General features: G+C 48.2%; 1 protein-coding gene and 1 pseudogene across 2 annotated transcripts in view; both read right to left on the reverse strand.

Moving 5' to 3' along the window:
- NADK (NAD kinase) overlaps positions 1–21,724 on the reverse strand; it is a 46,871-nt gene that overhangs the window by 20,586 nt on the left and 4,561 nt on the right. The window lies entirely within an intron of this gene.
- Positions 19,541–20,138, reverse strand: LOC142432797 (replication protein A 14 kDa subunit pseudogene; annotated as a pseudogene).

Here is a 21,724-nt window from a genome sequence, read left to right on the forward strand (position 1 = left end):
TGCCCCTCCACTCGACCAGGCATGTTGTCCTCCTCCAAGGACCGGTCCCTCCCCTGACAACATGCCTCGCCACCCTTGCCTCCAGGGAGCACTCTGGCCGTGCTTCTTCCAAGGCAGGTTGGTTTGTCCTTTTGGCAGTCCATGTACGTTCACTGTTCTTCTCCAGCCCCACAACTCAGATGCGTCGGTTCTTATTCAGTGGTCTTTTTGTTGTTGTTTTAAGAGGCTGAAGGTTTTATTAAATGGTTTCTTATGTTGTTGAAACTTATCTCCACTCCTGGTCATTTCCAGCAGGAAGAGAATTAGGTATGCTGGCCCAAACCAGGTCTGGCTATCAGCAGTAGCTACAAGATTATAGGAGGCTTAAGAGAACAATGTAGCTTTTGAGTTACATCAGCTTTGTAACTATTCTTACCAAAGATCATTTCATGAATGCTGAAAATTATAACTAGATCCTAAAACCCACAGGCTACTGTGACAAAAGCAGTGCTTAGTGTCTCCCCACAATCGTCAGGAAGTTAAGGGGTGCTTTCACACAGCAGCAGTTAACACAGCTAGTTTCTTGTTTCCCAGGGGTACTTACTGCTAAGAGCTACTTAAATTCTTTCCGCCACTAACTGAAGACAACTCTGCTGGGCGAGTTGTTTCCGACCAGTTTATTCTTGCTCGTCTCCGCTGCCCCCCAATGCAGCTCATGCATTTCTCACAGGCCTCTTGGACTCAGTCGTGCATCAGGTTCTGAAGGGTGAGTCAGTGTCTTCCTGATCAGCCCAACAGCTTCATAACCGGACGTGCTCACAAGTCCTGGACTTTCTGTGAGTCTGTCCTTGATTTCTGGGACTTCTGATGAAGGAGAGTCGAGTCACTAGCAGCCCCAGCACTTTCCAAAGCACCAAACTCGTCCTGTGCGCTCACTTTTGTCTTCACGAAGACTACAGTAAACAATACCTCCTAAAGCTTCTGGTGCAGAGAAGTTTCCAACACCGTTTTCAGCTCTCACCCACTGGTGCTTGTCTGGGAACTTGTGCACTGACGGCAGATCAAGGCCGGAGTGTTGCATGCCCATGGCGGGCGGGCCGAGCGGGCGAGCTGCTGAGGGCACGTGCAGGCTGCAGGCCGAGGCCCTACTGCTCTGCACTTCCTGCAGCATCACATTCGCAGGGTGTGGGTGGTGGCCACCTGGTCAGTCTTCTTTATTCAATGTCCAACTCTCACATGCATGTGAGGCAAATGAGCACCTTAGTGTTCCAAATAGTATCCCTGGCCTTCAATATTCCGAAGAAGTCCCATGAGGCATCGTTACCCGATGCAACCTGTCTTTGGATGCCTTGGCTGCAGCTCCCATGAGCACTGCCTGTGGACCCAGGCAAGACTTGTTTTTCACCGACCCAGTTAAGGGCAGCTTGGGCTTCTTCCTTTAATAGCACTGTTTCTGGGTCAATGCTACCTCCTCACATGACTGTCAATCCAGTCATTTTGGTACAATGACTGCGTATTCCTTCCACCTTCTTTTGATACTTCCTATTTTTTAAGTTTACCCACACGGTCCTTCAATAATGGAGCTGGATAACATATAAAACCAAGCCACGGCTCTCTCTCCCTCCACGTGGACCATCTAGCAGGGCAGAGCTTAATGAAGTCTTAACTCCTGCCTGATTTTTCACTTACGTGGTCCCGGATCACACCCATGACTACTCTCCTCCCATTCCGGGTCACGCTGAGACGGGCCGGAAGTGGCGATGTCCTAGCCGGAAGCGAGGGTCATACCGTGGTTCCTACCTGCTGTGCCTGGGGTATGGTGCCAGAGAAGTGCCAGCAGCCTGAGCACTGTGTAGTGGGCGCGCCCTGCGGTGCCTCCTCCCTGAGACCCCTAGAACGTCTTCCGCTCACAGCGAGGGCCAACCTGACTTAAGCTCTCCTGAGATGGCCAAGCAGCCAGGCTACAACCTGGAGATAATTGAGAACAAAGCAGAACCCACCGTAGACATACTTCACAATTACCTGCAAGCTTTCAAGAAGGCCCTGGCCCTGGTCCTGCAGGTGGAAGAGCAGACCAACAAAGGAACCAGAAGCAGGAAAAAGCCCCAGCGATGACTCTAACAAATCTGAAAATAATGGAAGTTTCCCACAAACTTTCTGAAGCCCCCTTGTATCTACCATCACAACTTCTGCCTGTTCAGTATTGACAGGTTTAAGCCTTATTGACAGCAATTACAAGAATCTGTTTGCAAGCTAACATTCCATGGTCCATGTAGTTTTCCTATCACCCCTAACTTCCACCCCCCTTTCTGTATCCTGACCCTAGTAACCACTAATACACTTTGATATCTATTAAAAAACAAACAAGCCACGGCCATCACGGCCATTCTAACACGTAGTGACCCTGTAGGATAGAGTAGATCAGCGCCTTTGGGTTTCGGAGCCTCTCCGTCTTTACAGGGGGAGGCAGCCCCGCATCTCTCGCACCGCGGGGCTGAGGGGTGGGACGGCCAGCTCTGCGTGCGGTTAGCCGCCCGCCCCGGCTTCCACTTGTCAGACCACCAGGAGGGAGCCCCGTGGAAAAGAATGCAGCTCCCTACACATCTGAGACTGGACGGTCATCTGAACAGCGCCGAAGTCTTACTGACCCTGAGTATGGCAAACGCTTTCTTAAAAACAAAACAAAAGCCTAAAATTGATTGTGGTAATGACTGTACAGCTCCTCTTAAGACGACTGAACTATTCAATTGTATGATTTATGGATTATGTGCCAATAAAACTGCTTAGAAAAAATAAGTAACTTCAAAAGCATGACATTTCCTAAATGATAATAAGTGGAATTAAAATACTTTACTATTCCTGTTTACTGCTATCTTACTACTCATATTAACTTTAAGAAAATAAAAGTACAAGTCCCAGACTGGGAGGAAAAACTTGCTCAAGGTACATGTGCCAAAAGACTGAAAACAAAACACAACACACAAGGCAGAGCAGCAGTGCTGTCGGCGCAGACTGTACAAATCATTACTGACGTCGACTGCCACGTCACTCCCCTGATTCAGGGATCCTGTCCCCGAGGCATTTCGGACTCATAATGAGTCTATAGGACAGATTAGAATTGCCCTTGTAGGTTTTCAGGACGGAATCTTTACTCCCAGGGTGTGGCTGGTGGTTTCAAACCCTTGACCTTAAGGTTCTCCTGCCAACACATACCCTCCTGCTGCCGGGGCTCCTTCACAAACGACTGGGGTCACACTATAGGAAGTCCTCTCAAAACTCAGTAATCAGAAAACAACTAAGCGTTAAAATAAAAAGGAAGAAAAATTGCAAAAGATTTTTAACAATGAGGAGCTGAGGTGGAGGGAGAAAAGGGGGGGGGAAGTGGGAGACGATGGCACTGGTGGAGCAGGGCACTAGTCACCCAGGGGAGGGTATCGTTCATGTCTCCACAGAAATGAGAGTTGTGAGTGCAGACCCACCAGGGCGCACCAAACCTTGAGGGCAATGTGGCTACACAGGACAACTCATGAACAGAGAGGTCTACAGGGCCAGCCCCCATCAGAGTCTCTCTCTCTCTAACACACATACACACACAGACACACACACACACACACACACACACCCCAGAAGTATGAGCTACAGAGAACAACAGTAAACCTACAGGTTGGGGAGAGGGGCTGGCCTGCCATGTCCACACAGAAGCAAACCAAGCAGGTAAAAGAAAGAATGAGGGGTGAGACCCCATACTGGTACACCACGCCCCGAGGTGTACTGCAGAGCAGTTCAGACAGAGGACTTTAGGGCTGACAACAGCTTGAAACATGATGTCCCCTTGCTGGAGCTCACTGGGGACACATGGCAGGGAGTGAGTCCGGTATGACCACCCCCACAATGGGGAAAACCCAAAAGGGAACATAACAGATCAGCAATGGGAGCAAAGCCAAGCCACAACCCCCCTGAGGGGCCCCCAAAATAGACTCCAGGCTAGGAGGGGCAGTTCCTGAAACCTCTCAGGACCGGTGGGGAGGTAATCATAACAGACCTGGAATTTCGGGGGTTTTTTTTTACTAGCTTTTCTTCTCTTTTTATCCAATCTTTTTGTTTTGTCTCTGTTATTGTTCTTTTGCCTACCAATACAAGATAAGCATGGGAAGCAAGCCCAAGGAGAAGGCAGGGGAACAACTAGGAATGCAAAACAATTCCAGGGGTGATGGAGAAAGGGCGAGTGTGATGGTGGGGCAGGAGGAAGGTAAAAGGAAACACAGGAAAGATCTAGGATGCAAAGCTGTGGATAGAGGTATAAATATAGGTGTGCACTTATGTAAATATATTAATTCATAAAAATAGAGGTATTGGCCTACGTACTAATATTGAAAATGGCAATACATTGAGGAAGTGGAAGGACTGAGCTCAAAGCCCTCCCTCAACTCAAGAACACTTTGTCCTAACAACCCGACATTCTGTGATGCTCACCCTCCAGATACGATCACTGAAGACAAAGCGGGTGCATAAGCAAATGTGGTGAAGAAAGCTGATGGTGCCTGGCTATCAAGATATAGAGTCTGGGGTCTTAAAAGCTTGAAGTTAAACAAGCGGCCATGTAGCAGCAAAGCAAGAAGCCCACATGAAAGAAGTACACCAGCCTGTGAGATCACGAGGTATCGATGGAATCAGGTAACAGGCACCAGAAGACCCAAAACAAACAAATAAAACATATTGTTGAGAACAAGGGTGGTCAGAGACCCAAAACCCTTCTGTAGACAATGAGACATCCCCTCACAGAAGGGTCTCAAGGAAGGGCTGTTAACCAGGGCACAGTGTAACACTGCTGAAACACATACACTATTTCTCTGGTTCTTTGAGGCTTCTTCACCCTCTACCATCATGACCCCAGTCCTGCCTTCCTGGCTATACTGGAGCATGTAGACTAGTACAGATAAGAGCTCATTACACACAGAATCCAGGTCAGATAAACCAGTCAGGTACAGAAATGGGAGTAGCGATACTAGGAGGGTAGGGGGAAGGTGGGGCGAAAAGGGGAAGGGGGAACCAACTGCAATGATGGACACATAATCCCCCCCCCCAGGGGGATGAACAGAAACGCGGGTGGAAGGGAGACAGTGGTCAGAGTTAAGATATGAAACAAGGGGGTAGCGGGGAGGGAGGGGGGAAAAAAGAGGACCTGATGCAAAGGGCTTAAGTGGAGAGCAAATGCTTTGAAAATGATTAGGGCAAAGAATGTACAGATGTGTTTTATACAATTGATGTATGTATATGTATGGATTGTGATAAGAGTTGTATGAGCCCCTAATAAAATATAGAAAGAAAATGATTGGGGCAAAGAATGTACGGATGTGCTTTATACAATTGATGTGTGTATATGTATGGATTGTGGTAAGAGTTGTATGAGCCCCTAATAAAATGTAAAAAAGAAAAGATAGGACACAAATAATAATTTATCATTTATCAAAGGGTCAAGAAGGTGGGCGGGGAGGGAGGAAGGGAAAAAAGAGGAGCTGAAGACCAAGGGCTCAATAGAAAGTCAATGTTTAGAAAATGACGATGGCAACATATGTGCAAATATGCTTGACACAATTGATGTCTGGAATTTTATAAGAGCTGCAAGACCCCCAGTAAAATGATTTTTAAAAATGGGGGTGAGTGGGAGCTGACAGAAAGACAATGTTTTGAAAATGATGACAACATATGTACAAGTTCACTTGATATAATTGATTTATGGATTGTTATAATATCTGTAATAGCCCCCAATAAAACGATTTAATAATTTTTAAAAAAAGATTTGAACAGGCACTTCCCCAAAGTACGTATGAATAAGCAATTAAGAGATTCTGAAAGTCACTCGTCACTGTGATTAGGTGCCTTTGAGTCAATTCTGACTCATAACAATCCCTGCACAGCAGAACAGAGCACCGCCCAGTCCTGCATCATCCTTCCGAGTTGTGTTTGAACCCATTGTTGTAGGCACGTGTCAGTCCATCTTGTCAAGGGCTTCCTCTCTCTCACTGCCCATCTATTTTACCAAGAATGACGTCCTTCTCCAGGGACTGGTCTCTCCTGACATGTCCAACGTACGTGAGATGGGATCTTGCCGTCTTTGCTTCCAAGGAGCATGCTGGCCGTACTTCTTCCAAGAGAGCTTTACTAGCTTTTCGGACCGTCGGTAGCACTCAATCCCCTGCCCGCCCCACACTTCAAATGCATCTATTCTGCTTCCGTCTTCCTTTGTCAATGCCCAACTTCCACATGCACCTCAGGCGATCACATCACATCCGTACCATGGCTTGGGACAGGGGAACCTTGGCCCTCACGGAGATGCAAATTACAACGGACCAAACCACTTACCTGACTGTTGAGTCCATGCAAACTTATCACCCCCAACCCCTAAGACTGTCTCCCAAGGTGTCTCTGGATGGACTTGAACCTCCAACCTTCTGCTTTGCAGTGGGGCCAGTTAACATTTGTATCACTCTATGGAAAACAACTGACACGCCAACTGCTGAGGGTATGAGGAAGTGCAACACATAGTGTGGGGGTGTGGGGGGGGGGGAGAATTTATGTTGGCAAACTCCCTGCCATCAAATATATGCTGTGTCAAGGCGGCGACCTTACTGGACAGGGTAGTACCTCTGGGTTTCTAAGACTGCAGCTCTTTATGGGAGTAGAAAGCCCCATCTTTCTCCTGCGAAGCTGCCGATGGTTTCGAACTGCTGACCTAGTGGTTAGGAGCCCAACTCATAACCACTATGCCACCAGGGGTATAGACAATTTGGAAAAAAGTTTGGTTTTTGCCTAAGAGAAATGAAAGCATGTATCTACACCAATATCTGTATAAAGACCTTTATTTGCAATGTCCCCCAAATGCCCATTAGGTGGTAAATGTTAAGTCCAATTGGGGTACGTCCAAACAATGGACACACTCGGCAATAAAAAGGACCAGACTGCTGACGGACGCGGCAAGAATGGGTCTCAGGATTGTTATGGCGTGTGAAAGAAGCCAGATTTAAACAACAACAAAAGAGGACGTAATGCATAGACTACTACTAACATTGAACTCTAGGGAAGGCAAGCCCATCTATACGGCAAAAGTCAGTCAGTGGCTGCCTGGGCTGAGGACACAGATGAGTCAGGAGGAGGAATCACAAAAGGCCATGGGAAACTTTGGGGGATGAGCAGATTAGGTCATTATCTTGATCTTGATTACCCGGTTTTCCTGGATGTACATTGAGATCGTTTATTGTGCCAGTCTGGCCGATAAACACAAGTGGGATTAATTGAAGGGTGGAGAGATAAATGGGTCGCCTTTCTTGTTTCTCTCTCTTTAATCATTGGACCAGTGTGCGGCTGCCTTGCTTGTTCTGTGCCTCAATTTAAAGGGCACACTACCTGTGGGACGCCTAGTCTGTGGACTCTGTCGCTGTAAGTTGAGGTCCCTTTAAGACCATACTATTGAAATTTACATCTCTTGAACTGGGGACTGACAGTTGGTGACTTGCCTTGCTGTTTGCTGCCTGTGCCTGGATAGCCTAGCTCTCTCTCTCTCCAGAGGACTACCTGGCGGCCCTCAAGACTTGAAGGACTGCCAGTGTCTCACAACTCTCACGGGAGTGAGTCGCACTGAGCCATTTGTACTGCTTTATAATTTAACTGTTCATTTCTTGTGTTTTATATATATCTTTAAAAATAAATATACGTATAAAATTATCAGCAATCTGGTTTTATCTCTCTCGTGAACCCTAACAAATACATGTATGTCAAAACTCACTTCAGATAGTGGTACCACAGCCTCTTCCATTCATGCATCTGTCACCTCTTCCAACACTTGCTGACTCAGCTTCTCCAGCACCATATTCTTGGCTTTTGGCCTCCCTCATTTGGTGGCTCCTTCTCAAGCCTCTTTTGTTGGCTTTTCCTCTCCCTGGGCTCACCATTAGCTCCAGACTCCTGGCTTTCACACACTCAAGTGGGAGAGACAAGTCTTCGCATTTCTCCCATGTCAACCCGCCAGTGAGAAACTGCCTGCTTTTGTCCTGGGCTACTTACCACCTTTTCCCAAGGTCTCTATGGCCAACATCTAGCTGGGAAAGATGGAAACCAGTTCCCTTCAAAGCAGAGGCAAGCCTGCTTGCTGTCGCTGGCGGTCACGGAGTCGGCTCTGACTCACACTGAACAGAAGAGCTCACACCACCAGGCCTGCGCCATCCCCACCTCGTTCCTGTGTCTGAATCCACTGTTGCAACCGCCATGTCAATCCATCTCCTTGAGGGCCATCTTCATGGAACTTCTCCCTTACCAAGCATGGTGTCCTTCACCAGGTCCCTGCTGCTAGCATGGCCAAAGCACAGGAGATGAAGTCTTGCTGAGCCGGCATTCATTTGCATCATCCTCCCAAAGACCAGGGGAGAAGGCCACCTTCCTCCCATCTGACAGCACCAGGTGCTTGGTTGGCTATGTGCACAAGCTCAAAGCGAGCAGTGGCGGGCCGGGATGCTGAAGCTCACGTGCAGTGAGGGGACCCCGCCCCCAGCTAGCACTCTGGTGGTCACTTCCTAATGGGTAGTTTAACAGCTCTGTCTGAGCATGGGAAGGCATCCTGCTCTACCGTAGCTTCTCCCTGTCCCACGGGAGACAGCTGAGACCTGATAGCTTCTCTCAGGGTCCTGTGTCTCCGTGTAGCTCCACGGGCGTCCCACAGTTCCAGAGCAGGGGCGGCCAGCAATGGCCACTGGGCTGCAGAGACGGTAGAGTTTTCGGTGACCAAGGTCCCAATGTGTGTGGGGGCGGGACGGGTATAGATTTGAAGTGTTTTTCTTGAAACTATAAAATGAATTTAGCTTAAAAGTTAAGCTACTGGAATGGAATACAGGGTTTTTGAAGAAAATATCATTGGGAAGATACCCTATCACAGGGGTGGCCTTGGAGTAGTGGCCCTGGTTGCCTCAAGGGCATGCCTGCAGTAAAGGGGCACACTGTCCTCTTCTGGCAGCCAGATCAAGGCCGGCCTTCTGGGGCCTAACAGCCTCCACTGAAAGCAACGACTGCAGGACTGCGATGGCTGGGCTCTGCGTCCACATCTGGCCTTCCGACAACTTGCTGCCAAAAATGGGCAAGAGAGAGGCTCAGAGGGCTCTTGTCAGCCATGCGGGCACCAGACACACTCCCAGAGCAAACAATGGCCAGAGTCCTGAGGGAAGGGGGAGACAGGGCTCCCTGGGCCCAGCTTAGCACCCGCACAGAACAGCAGCATGCAAAGTGAGGGACGTCACCAGGGCTGCGAGGCCACAGTGAGCTGCACTGGCTGCTCTGTCCCCTGGCACCCGACTCCTGTCCCTGTGGGGCTGCATTCACCTTCCTTCCACCACGGGGGATGGGGTAAGGCACCAGACAGGCAGGCTTAAGACAACAACCAACGAGGAGCAGACACCCAGCACCCACTGCTAAGCCCTGTCCCTGCAGTGGCCCACTTGGGTTAGGGGGACAGCATCCTGGGAGGACAAGGAGAGCAGCTCCCAGCCCCAGCAGAGGTCCCACTGCAGAACCATCATCCAGTCAGAGGCCTTAGGACCAAAGACTAAGCAGCTTGACTTCCACTCGGTTATGCGAGGTTCTGGGAGGGCAAGCCCAGGTTCCCACTGTAGATGGACTGAAGGACACAGCTGGGGCCAGGCTGAGGACACTGCCTTCCTAGGAAGGAAGGGAGCGTGCCCTGTTATTCCCAGAAGACGTGGACGTAAGCAGAGCTCCTTCTAGAGACAAGAAGGAGCGAATCAAGGGGGTGGTACTGGAATTTTCAGAAGGCTTGTGGGCAGCAGTTCATTTGATCATGACTCTTGGGCTTCGCCGTCTCTTTGGATGTCAAGGGCCAAGCGGTGACAAGTGCTCCTCACTCACGGGCACTGTTGTCTTGGTGCTTTGTCTGTAATCAGTGCTAAGAGTGGAATTTCCCAAATTTACTTTCTAGTGTAAAAAGTCAAATAAACTTGTGTTGGACAAAGTAGGTAAATCTGCTGCTGCACAGACCTCTCTTAAGTGTTCAGGGAAAGGATGCTACTTTGGGGACTAAGGTGTGACTGACTCAAGCCCCAGAGTATTTTCGATCGTCTCCTATACATGTGAAAGTGGGACGATGACTAAAGAAGACAGAAGAAAAATTGATGCATTTTAAGTATGATGCAGGCAAAGAATATTGAAAGTATCCAGGACTCTGTGATAGTTTGTGTTTTTTTGCCAACCTGGCTCCCGTAGGAAGATGTGGGTGCAACCGAGATTAATGGCTCTCAGAGGCCGGCTTCTTACTTTCTCCTGGAGGCTGGCCACACACTCTCTGCTTCACCTTCCTGCTGGTGAGCTACCTGGCTGAGACCTGCCAGAGCCTTTGATGATGCTTCCAATGCCATTGGATCTGCCAGACTGCACCCACCAACCTGTGATCTTTCTTCAGTCTCCACTGTTGCATGTGGCTGCATGAGTCTCAAGAGGGATTTATAGACTTGTAACGGACTTATGGACTTGACTGAGATGTTTTCCTGATATACAATTACTCCTTGATATAAAGTTTTCTTACACTTAAACAAAGGGGTACCCCCAAATTGCACTGGGAGGAGTGAAGCTTTTGTAGTACGCATTGTCCCTGCTAACTCACTCTGAGTTAGTGCACCCAGTGGCATTGCCTAGGAAGGTCCTCTCTGGTCACAGTGAATTTTTTTCCTAAAAGTAGTTTCGCTCGAAATCCCACCATGCCTCTCTTGCCTCACAAACCTGACCTTACTCTGTGAGACTTCTTTTGGTGTCCACAAATGAAAAGGGACATGAAAGGGCAGCGACTGACAACTTAGAACAGTTAAAGAAAAAACGAAGGAGGTGCTACCAGCCATCCAAACCGAAGAGTTTGAAAAATGTTTCCAAGAATGGAATCTAGGATCTGACAAATGTATAGTCTAATGGAGAGTATTTTGAAGGTGATAAGGTTGTTTTGTAAAAAAAAAAAAAAAATCTAAATAGCTTTGAAAAAAAATCCCGGGGTTTTTTGGGGACCCCCCCTCATGTGAGTGTCAATGAATTTATTTCTCTAGTCAACCCAGTCTGACCCGGACTGCCAACAGAACAAACAGATGCGCCTTGGAAGCAGCACGGCCAGAACGTCCTCAGAGGCAGGACGGCGAGACTTTGTGTCCTGTACTTTGGAGAGACCTGGCCCGAGAGAAGGGCATCTGCTTGGGGACACAGAGGGGCAGTGACAAAGGAATATCCTCTAACAAGGTGGGCGGCACACTGGCTGCAACCATGACTGCTCGTCAACCAAGCAGAGGATCACTGTGAGGACGGCGTGGGGCTGGGCAGGGTTTCCTTGTTGGACCCAATTTGCTGGGGGGTCAGGACCTACTCAAGGGCCCCGGCAACAAGGCCTCCTTTCCATGGAGGGAGGCTTCTTGAAAGCTCCTGTTCCCTCCCCTCCCCCACCAGTCATGCAATCGAGAGGACTAAGCGTTTTCACTATACATTAGCTCAACCATTAAAAAAAAACTTTAGTTGTTTTTATTTTGCTAAAAGGTCTCTTTACATGATGTGAAGACATTAATGCCATGTTTACCATGAGCATTAGCATGGAGATATTTTCCCCCAACAGTTTTATTGGCAAGTCATTTACATATCATGCAATTCAATAGTTCAGTGGAGGAGAACTGTACAATTCTTACCACATCCATTTGAAAGCACCCCTACACACACACACACACACACACACACACACACACACACACACACAGGGCTAAATCGCTTTTAAAATGAGTGGTGCAATCACAGTCAGTTCTAGGGCTCCCTCCCCCTCCTGCCTTCATTGTTTACTTCCCAAATCCCCTTTCCCTCCATATCACCCACCCTCCACCCCTGCGTCCCCTATAAATCCATGTATCACTTATAATTATTATGCATCCACTCCCGTGTTTCACAACTGGGACACCCAACAGAAAAAAATCAAAAACAAAATTGCACTAAGGTGGCAAGAATAAAATCCTAATCGTATAAAGACAAAAATACAAATAATGCCTAAGAAGGAAAAGTCCCTCAACATTCCAAGAGCCAGGGAAGAAATTCCTCTCACGGAACCAGTCAGAGATACTTGCACCCAGAACAGATTCAGGCCGGGTCCACAGGGAGGTCAACTGGCCAAGTATGAGTTTGATCCAGCATCACCAAGGTTACAACGGCCTCTGCCTGATAGAAAGCCTGATGGAGACTCTTGCCCATGGCTAGAGCGGATCTGCCAGCAGCTGAGTCTGACCAGATACCCTGCAGATGGGTTTTGGGCTCCCACTGTCACCCAAACATAGTCTTCTACAAATCGGGTGTTCATAATTTTAGTTCTGAAACTTTTCTCTTCACCACATTAGAATTTTGTAATTGTTATCTCTGGATCACGCAAACTGGTGTGCTTCTTCTCTGTGGATAGCGCTGACTCCTCGCTTAGATAGATGGCTGCTTGTTTGAATACAAGGTTTTAAGACCACAGACACTATTCTGATTGATAGCCAGCCACCATCTACTTTCTTCACCACTCTGTTTGGGCCAGGTCCAAACCAGGCAGCCCTGTTTGGACTAAGCAGAAGCAGGTCAGGGCCCTGCATGTGCTTCCCTGCACATCTCAAATGTCAGCAGCAATTCTCGGAGTTTCCAGACCCCAGATGCTAACTGTCATAATTGCCATGCACTCCTCACCACCCCTTTAAAATCCTGAGCCCCCCGCTGCTGAGCACACTTCCCTGACCTGTTGGCCTAGGTCACAGAACCTTGTAAGAGAGCATCCCCCTATTGAAGCTATTTCTATTTCTGCTCTCCCTTGTCCTGTCAGTTATGTCTATCTGTCTCCCTGTTCCTCAGCTTCATCTTTACATTTGGTGCCCGAAGCCCGGGAGAGGTAGGGACACGGGCTCTGTGCTGTCCCGGCCCTGCTTCGGCTGGGATGTAGTCCACCCCTCCTCTCCTCTCCAAGCTCTGGAGCCTGTCTGAACGAGCAACTTCAGTATCTCTCTGTGTATGTTCATTCTGTCTCGTGTGTCGCTTGGACACCAAGAACCAGCAAATTAATACAGGAACACAGGGTCCGCGGGAGGCTAACTAGCTGAAAGCCCTGAGAAGCAAGTGCGCCAGAGAGCTGAACATGGCTCTGCTGCAGGGGTTTATGCTGCAACCCTGGTACTGAGAGGAGCTGGAAAGAGTTGCCTTTCCCCGAAAGGGGCGCGACAATAAGGCCAGTTTCTCATGTTCATCTTTTCTCTGCGTCTGTCTTCTCTTATGCGGCCTCCAGCCTCTTGTCTCTGTGGTTACCTCGTGCTGACAACAGGACTCCTAGCACTAGGCCCAGCAGTCACTACACCTTCTACCTGGACTGGAACGCAAAGGGTGTGTCAGCCTTTTCCACCTGTTTGTGTGTTTTGTGTCTGCGGCTCTGCAGTGCTTTCTCTAAAATGTTCTGCTTCCCCTTCCTCTCACCCTGAACAAAGGCCTGACTAACCTCAACTTTTACCTGCCATAAAGCCAGGCTCCCCTCTCCCTCCTAGGCTTCCATTCTGTCTCTCTCTGATCCGAGGTCCGTCTGCCGGTTAAAGCCGCAGATCTGTGCCAGGGAACCGTCCTGTTCCAAAGAGCCCAGACTCTCCCACTGGGCCCCTAGCTCTGACTGGGGCACCTCTCAGGGTTACTAGGCCACCTCCTGACTGACGTGCGCCCTTTGTCCATACCCCCTGCAGTTTGAGACACAATGGGAAGTCTTCTGTCCCAACCTCCTAAGGACAGCCCTTAGGGATGCCTATTGCCAACCTTACTGAATTGGGCTTGGCTCCTGATCTCTGCCCTAAATGCCTGGTCTTTTTCTGTAACCAAGTTTGGCCTCAATACCAACTGGACAAATAAGCAAAAGTCCCATATGTTCAGGTCTTTTTCTTTCTTCGCTCCCGTCCCTCTCTACTACCTGTTACCCTGCTCAAGTTCTCTTAGCCAAACACTCTCTTAATCAGTATGCCCCCTCATCTTTCTCCGAACCCCCGAGATGCCTTGTCTATGCCCCCAGTAATGCCTCCTCCATATTCTGGTACCCCCCACCATCACCTCCCTCTGCTATCCCCTTAACTCCCAAAGGCTGAGGCCACTGTGCCTCCGACAACCATCCCCTCCCTGGAGTCAGTCTCTCTCTCTCTCTCTCTCTCCTTCCCCGGCCCTCCCTGCTCAGCCTCCACTGAGCCAATACCTGTAGCCTGACAGACCTCTCCCAGAGAGGGAGAGGCAAATCTCGCCAGAAACCTGAGCCTTGGTCGCTGCCCTGAGACCAGCAGGAGAGAGGTCAGAAAGCTCAGGGAAGTAATAACTTCAATCACCTGCCACACCTTTGATTTCATAATCCTCTGAAATCACAATTTCTGCAGTAAACACAAATAGTCTGAGATTCCGTTCTTCCAGGCCACCTTTTCTCTGCGCTCCCGTCCCTTTCTCTGTATTTCCTGCTCCTCTTCCCAAGTCCTCTTGACTTAAAGAAAACTCCCCTCCTCCTGCTTCTGCACCCCCCTCTGGTGTCTGCCCTTTCAGACCTGCCTGAGCACCTTGTCTCCCCTCCTACTCACCCCTCTCCCTATTCTGGTCACCCAGAGCCCCCATGTCTTCTCCAGATCTACCTGCCTCACTGGAGGAACGAGTCTGCACTCGCCAGCCCGCAGGCTAGCAAACCCAAGCATCACAGAACCCCCTTCTCCTTTGTCCGCTCCAGAAAGTGACCAGGACCGAGAGAGTGGTCTGGTTCATGTTCCCTTCGCTCTCACTGATCTGTCTCAGGTTGAAAAGCATTTAGGGTCCTTTCTAATGACCCCACCACCTGTATTAAGGAGTTTCGATATCTAACTCAAGCTTACGCTTTGTCTGGCATGATATTTGTGTCATCCTCTCCTCTACCCTAACCGTAGATAAGAGGGAACGCATTTTTCTCGCTGTTCAGCAGCACTCCAACCGGGTTCATTTAACCGACCCTGACCTTGACGGTTCCCAGACAAAAACCTGGTTAGAGTTATCAAACTGACAATCAGCAGGTAAGGATAGACGTGCCTGCCAGTAATATAATGCTTCAGTGTGTCCTGGGTTGGCTTCAGGCCATTTCCCATATAGGAATCAATTCTAATAAACTGTAAATCACTCAAAAAGCTGATGAAAATCCAGCCACCTTAATCTGCTTAACTAATGCTTTAACCTGAAAGGCCCTCAAGCTCAAGTTCGAAATATAGTGACTATGGCATTCAAGGTTTTTAACAGCCGTGAGGAGCAGGCAGTCAGCCTGTGAAGCCTGGTTCTGGCAGAAGGTAAATTTTCAAATCCAAGCCTTAGTAGCAGCCCTGCTGCTGGTGATTTCCCGAGGCCCCAGAAGGGCAGCGTGGGACAAGGGTTCATGGGAACAATGACTGCCACCTGGTGCCTGCCACCTGGTGCCTGGTCAATGGTCACAAAAGTGCCCCAGGCCTAAAGCTCCAAGCAAACCCTGCCCTGTGTGCAGTCAAAGCGGACATTGGAAGTCCAACTGTCCTTGGAAAAGTGACAGGCCCTTTGTGTCTCCAAGTGGGGGGACTGTCCTTCTAATTTCTGACCCACCGTTGGCCCTTCTGGGATTGGCTGAAGACTAAGGAGACCCTGACTGGACCCCCGTCACCCTCGCCAAGCCTGGGGTATTGCTCAAGGTATTGGGTGAGTAAATTTCCTTCTTACACAGAAGCTATCTTTTCTGACCTGGCCTCATTTTCAGGGCTGGGCAGCCCTTCCTCAATCTTGCCCATGGATATTGATGGCAAGCCTACCTGCCCCAGGTGTGCTAGCCTTTTACCCATTCCTTCCCTCATAATCCCTTCGTGCCTGGTCCCTCTGTTGGGAAGAGACATTTTAAATAAGTTAGGAGCCTCCTTACACCTTACCTTTAGTCTCATAGCACCTCTGTCCCTTCCCCTTCTTTCACCCATCCTGGAAGAACTGGACCTACAGGCCTCCTTGCTTCCCATTGTTAACCCAATGAGGTAGTTAGTTTATTGTGCCAACCTGGCCGATAAACACATGCGGGATTAATTGAAGGGCAGAGAGATAAATGGCTCGGTGAGCCTTGCCTTTTTTTGTCTCTTGCTCTTTGATCATCGGACCAGTGTGTAGCTAGCTGCCTTGCTTGTTCTTTGTCTCAATTTGCAAGCTACACTACCTGTGGGACATCTAACCTGTGGACTGTGTTGCTGTAATTTGAGGTTCTTCAAGACCTGCTTTGCCACACCATTGGAATTTACATCTCTTGAGGTGGGGACTGTCGGACCCTGTCATCTGGCTGACTGTTGGTGACCTGCCTTGCTGTTTGCTGCCTGTGCCCGGACAGTCTGAATTGCTCTACAGAGGACTACCTGGTGGCCCTCACGACTTGAAGTACTGACAGTGTCTCACAACTGTCTCATGGGAGTGAGTTGCATTGAGCCATTTGTACTGCTTTATAATTTAACTGTTTCTTAATATGTCTATCTGTATAAATATAAATAAAATTTTTAGCATTCTGGCTTTGTTTCTCTAGAGAACCCTGTCTAACACACCCATCATACAATGCCTCCTTTCTAACAACCTCATTACTCCTACCCACTCTCCCTGCAACACTCCAATCTTACCAAGGGTACTTATCACTTGGTCTAGGACCTGCGCCTCATTAACGAAGCTGTTATCCCCATACATGGGTAGTTCCCCACCCCTATACTCTTTTGTCTCACATTCCCACCTCCACTACACCTTTTCACCACCCCCTACCCCAGCTTGTCAGCATTTATTTGCCTTTACCTGCAGGCCCTCCTGAAACAGGTCTAAAGCAGGCACAGTCCAACTACTCTCTCCCTCCAAGACACACTTACCTTGTTCCACTGCTATCTGTTTAAACTTCTGCCCCAAGCCCCCACTCAGAGTTTAACTCTAAATAAATACTAAGTCAAAGAATCTCGGACCTCTGACCTTGAACAAATACTCTACATTAGGTCCCCAACTTCCCCCTTACAACGAAACCACTGAACTCCCGAGAGTGGTGGCAGCAGCCTGGATGCAATGCAGCAGGAGCGACTCCCAACAGACCTTTAACACTTTGTTGGCACTTAGTTAATACAATTTTCATTTCAGTGAATGTTTAAATCTAGATGGAGACAGTAAGTTGCAGAAGGCCAGAGTAAGTTGCAAATAATCAGAAAGAGTTGGAAAACTTATTATAGAATGTCTGGCTGTGCCAGAATGTGAAGAAATTTGAAAGTTACGGAAAGCTGTTTGCCTCAAAGTTGAGAAAGAAGTGAATGTATTCATAGTAAGAAAGATTCCAGTGTGAGAAACGTGAAGGACATCAAGCTGAGAGTTCCCCGGGAACATGGGGCAGTGACAGAGCCGACAAGGTGGCCTGCAGCCTAACTAATTGGAGTCAGCCTTTCCCATCCCCTCATCACTGCCCAATGGCCACCACAGCTAATCTGCCACTTCACAAGTCAGGATGAGCATGGCTTCTCTGCATGGAGTTTGCAGACTGTTAATCCCACTCACACTCATTGGTGCAAACTCGCTCACTTGTGTTCAAGCGTCCACATGCCCACGTCTGCACACTCACCCATTAGGGCACAGCATGCTCCAAACACAAACTTTAACACACAACTCCAGCTAGTCAGAGATTCCACCTCGAAGTCTCACACCTCCTTACAGTTTATATTCCTGGCACAGGTAACCCTTCAGAACCATTGTGCTTCGGATCTGTTAACAGCTGACAAAGAAGGTAAGTACATGTTTCTAAGAAAAAAGTGTTACTATATTAAGTCAGGAATGGTTGAGTAAAATGTTAAAGTGTTAAAAACCATGGCCAAGGAAATCAGAAAATGTCAGTGGGGCACCACCAGCCCTTCCTCGTGGTTTCAAAGGCCTGTCATGACCTGGATCATGCACCTCGTAAGACCTCTAATAATAATCTGTGTACTATTACTTTTAGCTCTACATGTGTTTACATTTTTTCAGGAACGAATGAAAAATATCTCCAACCTGATTTTCAATCAGCTTCTCCACTCTTACACTCCGCTGCTGACAGACCCAGGCCCGAGCCTTCCAACGCTTAATCACCCCCTTCTTCGCCCTATCTCAGCAGGAATCAGTTAAGACATAACGTGTCGCCCATTACCACACGTTTGTGCTGGATCCGAACTAGGCAGCCCTGTTTGGACTAAGGGAAAGCAGGTCAGGGCCCTGCATACCCCAAAGGTCAGCAGCAGATAACCAGTGAAACTAGATGTTCCAGGTTAGAAGAAAGTTACAAGGAGTTTCCAGACCCTATATGCTAATTGCCACAATTGCCACACATTCCTCACCACCCCTTTAAAAACTCCAGCTGCTGAGCAGACTTCCTTGACCTGTTGGTCTAGGTCACGGAACCTCCTCTGGGAGCTTCCCCCTAATAAAGCTATTTCTGTTTCTGCTCTCCCTTGTCCTGTCAGTTATGTCTGTCTGTCTCCCTGCACCTCAGCTTCATCTTTACACTAACATATTCATGCAGGAGGCCCCGTGAGGATGGCTTCTGTTCCTGCCTCTGTCTTCCGGAAAGGGCAGTTGGCGCGGCTCTGTGTAGCTGTTTTCTGTGACACACTTGTCTTCATAGATCATATATAGCAGGGGTGTTAAACTGGTGGCCCGCGGGCCGCATGCAGCCCCCAAGGTAATTTTTTGTGGCCCACGATGCTCTGAAATAAAAATGAGGGAATTGTGTGTACAGTACTGCCCCGATCTCCCCTAAGCGCTATTCATAACAATTTTTTTTCTATTTTCATTTTATTTCAGAGCATCGTGGGCCACAAAAAATATCCTCGGGGGCTGCATGCATCCTGCAGGCCGCCAGCTCAACACCTGTGGTATATAGTGCCTTTCAATAAGAAAAAGGCCTTCCACAGGCACCGAGGCACCCATCTCTTTACATATCATCGTGTTCACAATACTGTCTGCTTCGTCTCAAAGAGCCTGCAAGTGCAGTGCTTAAGTGCTCAGCTGCTACCTGAAGGACAGGTGGTTTGGACCCACCAGTTGCTCCGGGGAAGATGTGGCCCTCTCAGGCAGTTAGATGTACTGTCTTGGGGAGCCTGGGGGCAGTTCTACTCTGCCCTATTGTGCTGCTAGGCGCTGGGACTGGCCCGGCTATAGTGATTAGTTTGGATGTACAATGCACAGTGATGTCCAGCTGTTACTGCAAACTACTGCACCGACCTTCAGTCTTTAGTAAAACAGGCTTGACTGTTGCAGCCCTTGTGGCACAGTGGGCTACTAACCAACCGAACGGTCAGTAGTTCAGACCCACCAGGCGCTCTTGGGAAGAGACGGTGTGGCTTTGTGCCCGTGACGGCTGAGCCTGGAACTTTAGGGCGGAGCTTTAACTCTCATCTTTGGGTTCACTCTTGGAATCAACTTGGCGGCACTGAGTGCCAGTTTGGTAGCTTTTATGGAGGTTGTTCTTTTTTTTTTTGCTTTTACACCTAATTTTATTATACAAAGGACATGAGCAGTAGATCTTTTTTATATGAAGACTGCACACCGATATGTGAAAAAAGGTTGGCATACCTGTTCTAGCAAGAACTGTCAGTGAAAGATCTGGTTAAGGAAATGGAAGTGAAAACGGAGCAAATTACCTATAGAAACCACAGGGGTCTCTTCTTCCAACAATAGAGGGAGGCCCCCTTTAGTTCTCCACCATCAAATTCAGTCCTAAGAGTCCGTCAAACTCAATCATACTTTACAATCCCCAAAGGAAAAAACTGAGGGAACTCATGGGTAATTTTTATAGCTTCATTGTAGAGTCCAAGATCAAAAGGATGGTTATCTTCTTTAAATTGGACATAGGATGCACACATTATAGTTGCCTTGGCTGTTACTCTTCCAACAACTTCCACAATTCCAGAAATGTCTTTATCAAGAGGCTCCAATAACTCAATGGTTCCAAATTTTCCTTCTCCATCTGCAAGAGTAACCATTTTTCCAGTGGGATGGATCTGTTCCAGCTTCCCTACGAAGCAGACGGGCTGGTTGATGAACTGAGCTAACATGCTGGCGTTCGCGCGCGCCCTCGGCACCTCCAGCACGTCTGCCATGACCGCGGTCCCACAGCTGGCAGCCGGCGGGCAGCCCGGAGGTTGGTTCTTAAACACAGGCTAAGTGGGTGGGGCATTGGTAACCTGGGGTCTGCCTGCAGTTACAGATGCAGGCGATGCTGTCTCTCATCTTTTGCTTTTATTTAAGAAACATGCTACACTGCAGCTCCAGGTAACATTTGGAATCATTCACAGTATCCTTTCTTAAAAAGGACAAACCAACCAGCAAATAGGGTTTCCTCTCTGGAAGGCCGTGCTGGCTCAACATTGTATAGATCAGTCAACGTGATCCAATTATCAACAAGCTAAACAACTGCTCCAATAATCACAGGATTATAGCAATGGAAACTAAAAAGCATTTGACAAAATTGAGCATCTACTATGACAACAATTCTCAGCAGCCAGGAATAGAGGGGAGCTTCATCAACCTGACCAAGAACAGCTACAAATGCCCCACAGCTCCTACAAATGTGCTGGACTGGAACACGTCTGCTGGTACAGACAGGGGCTCTCGACACACGGATCCAGGACACATGAGCCCGTCAGGCACAGTAATGGAAGTAGCAATACCATGAGGTAGGGAGAAGATGGGGGGAGAAAGGGCGAACCAGTCGCATATAACTGCCACCCCCGGGGGATGAACAACAGAAACATGGGTGAAGGGAGACAGAGAATGGTGTAAGTTATGAAAATAATAATAATCTATAGTTTATCAAGGGCTCACAAGGATGGCAGGAGGGGGAGGGAGGGAAAAAAGAGGAGCTGATACAACTAGAAAGAAAATGTTTTGAAAAGGATGATGGCAACATATGTACAAGTGTGTGTACAAATGTGTTTGATACAATTGATATACGGGTTGCTGTAACAGCTGTAAGAGCCCCAATAAAAATTTTAAGAGTGCTACAGCTAACATCAAACTTAACGGTGAATGCCAAACCTCTCCCCACCCCCACAGCTGGGAACAAGGCAAAGATGCCCATTCTGACTACCCTTCTGCACTATGGAACTGGATGTTCCAGCCAGGCACGAAGACACCACATCACAGGGACTCTTTATAATCACCTTAAAAAACAAAAGAGAAGAAAAGCCACTTGTGTACAGGCATTAACAAAACAAGTTGGGTTCTGTATGCTAAAGCTTACAAAAGACAGGTTTAAAAAAGCACAGAACAGGGGGAGCGGGGAGCGGGGTGGGAGGGAGAAAAGTGAGGGAGGAGCTGATACCAAGGACTTAAGTGGAGAGCAAATATTTTGAGAAGGATGAGGGCAAGGAATGTACAGATGTGCTTGACACAATTGATGTATGGATTGTGATGAGTTGTATGAGCCCCTAATAAAATGATTAAAAAATAGACATCAAATAAACATAACAAGCAAACAAAAAAAGAAAAAAAAGAAAAACCCCACAGAGCTGGACAAATGAAGAGACTTGCCAAGACCCTGGATTAGGAGACTGAAGATGTCACTTCTCCACAAACTCTGTAGGTTCATCTACAGATGCCCCGCAAAGATTCAGTGAGATTTGGGGGTTGCTTAAAAATAACTCCAAACCTGTTGCTATCACATTGATTCCGATTAGAACTCTCC

Source organism: Tenrec ecaudatus, chromosome 1 (assembly GCF_050624435.1).
Source record: "Tenrec ecaudatus isolate mTenEca1 chromosome 1, mTenEca1.hap1, whole genome shotgun sequence".
Lineage (NCBI taxonomy): Eukaryota > Metazoa > Chordata > Mammalia > Afrosoricida > Tenrecidae > Tenrec > Tenrec ecaudatus.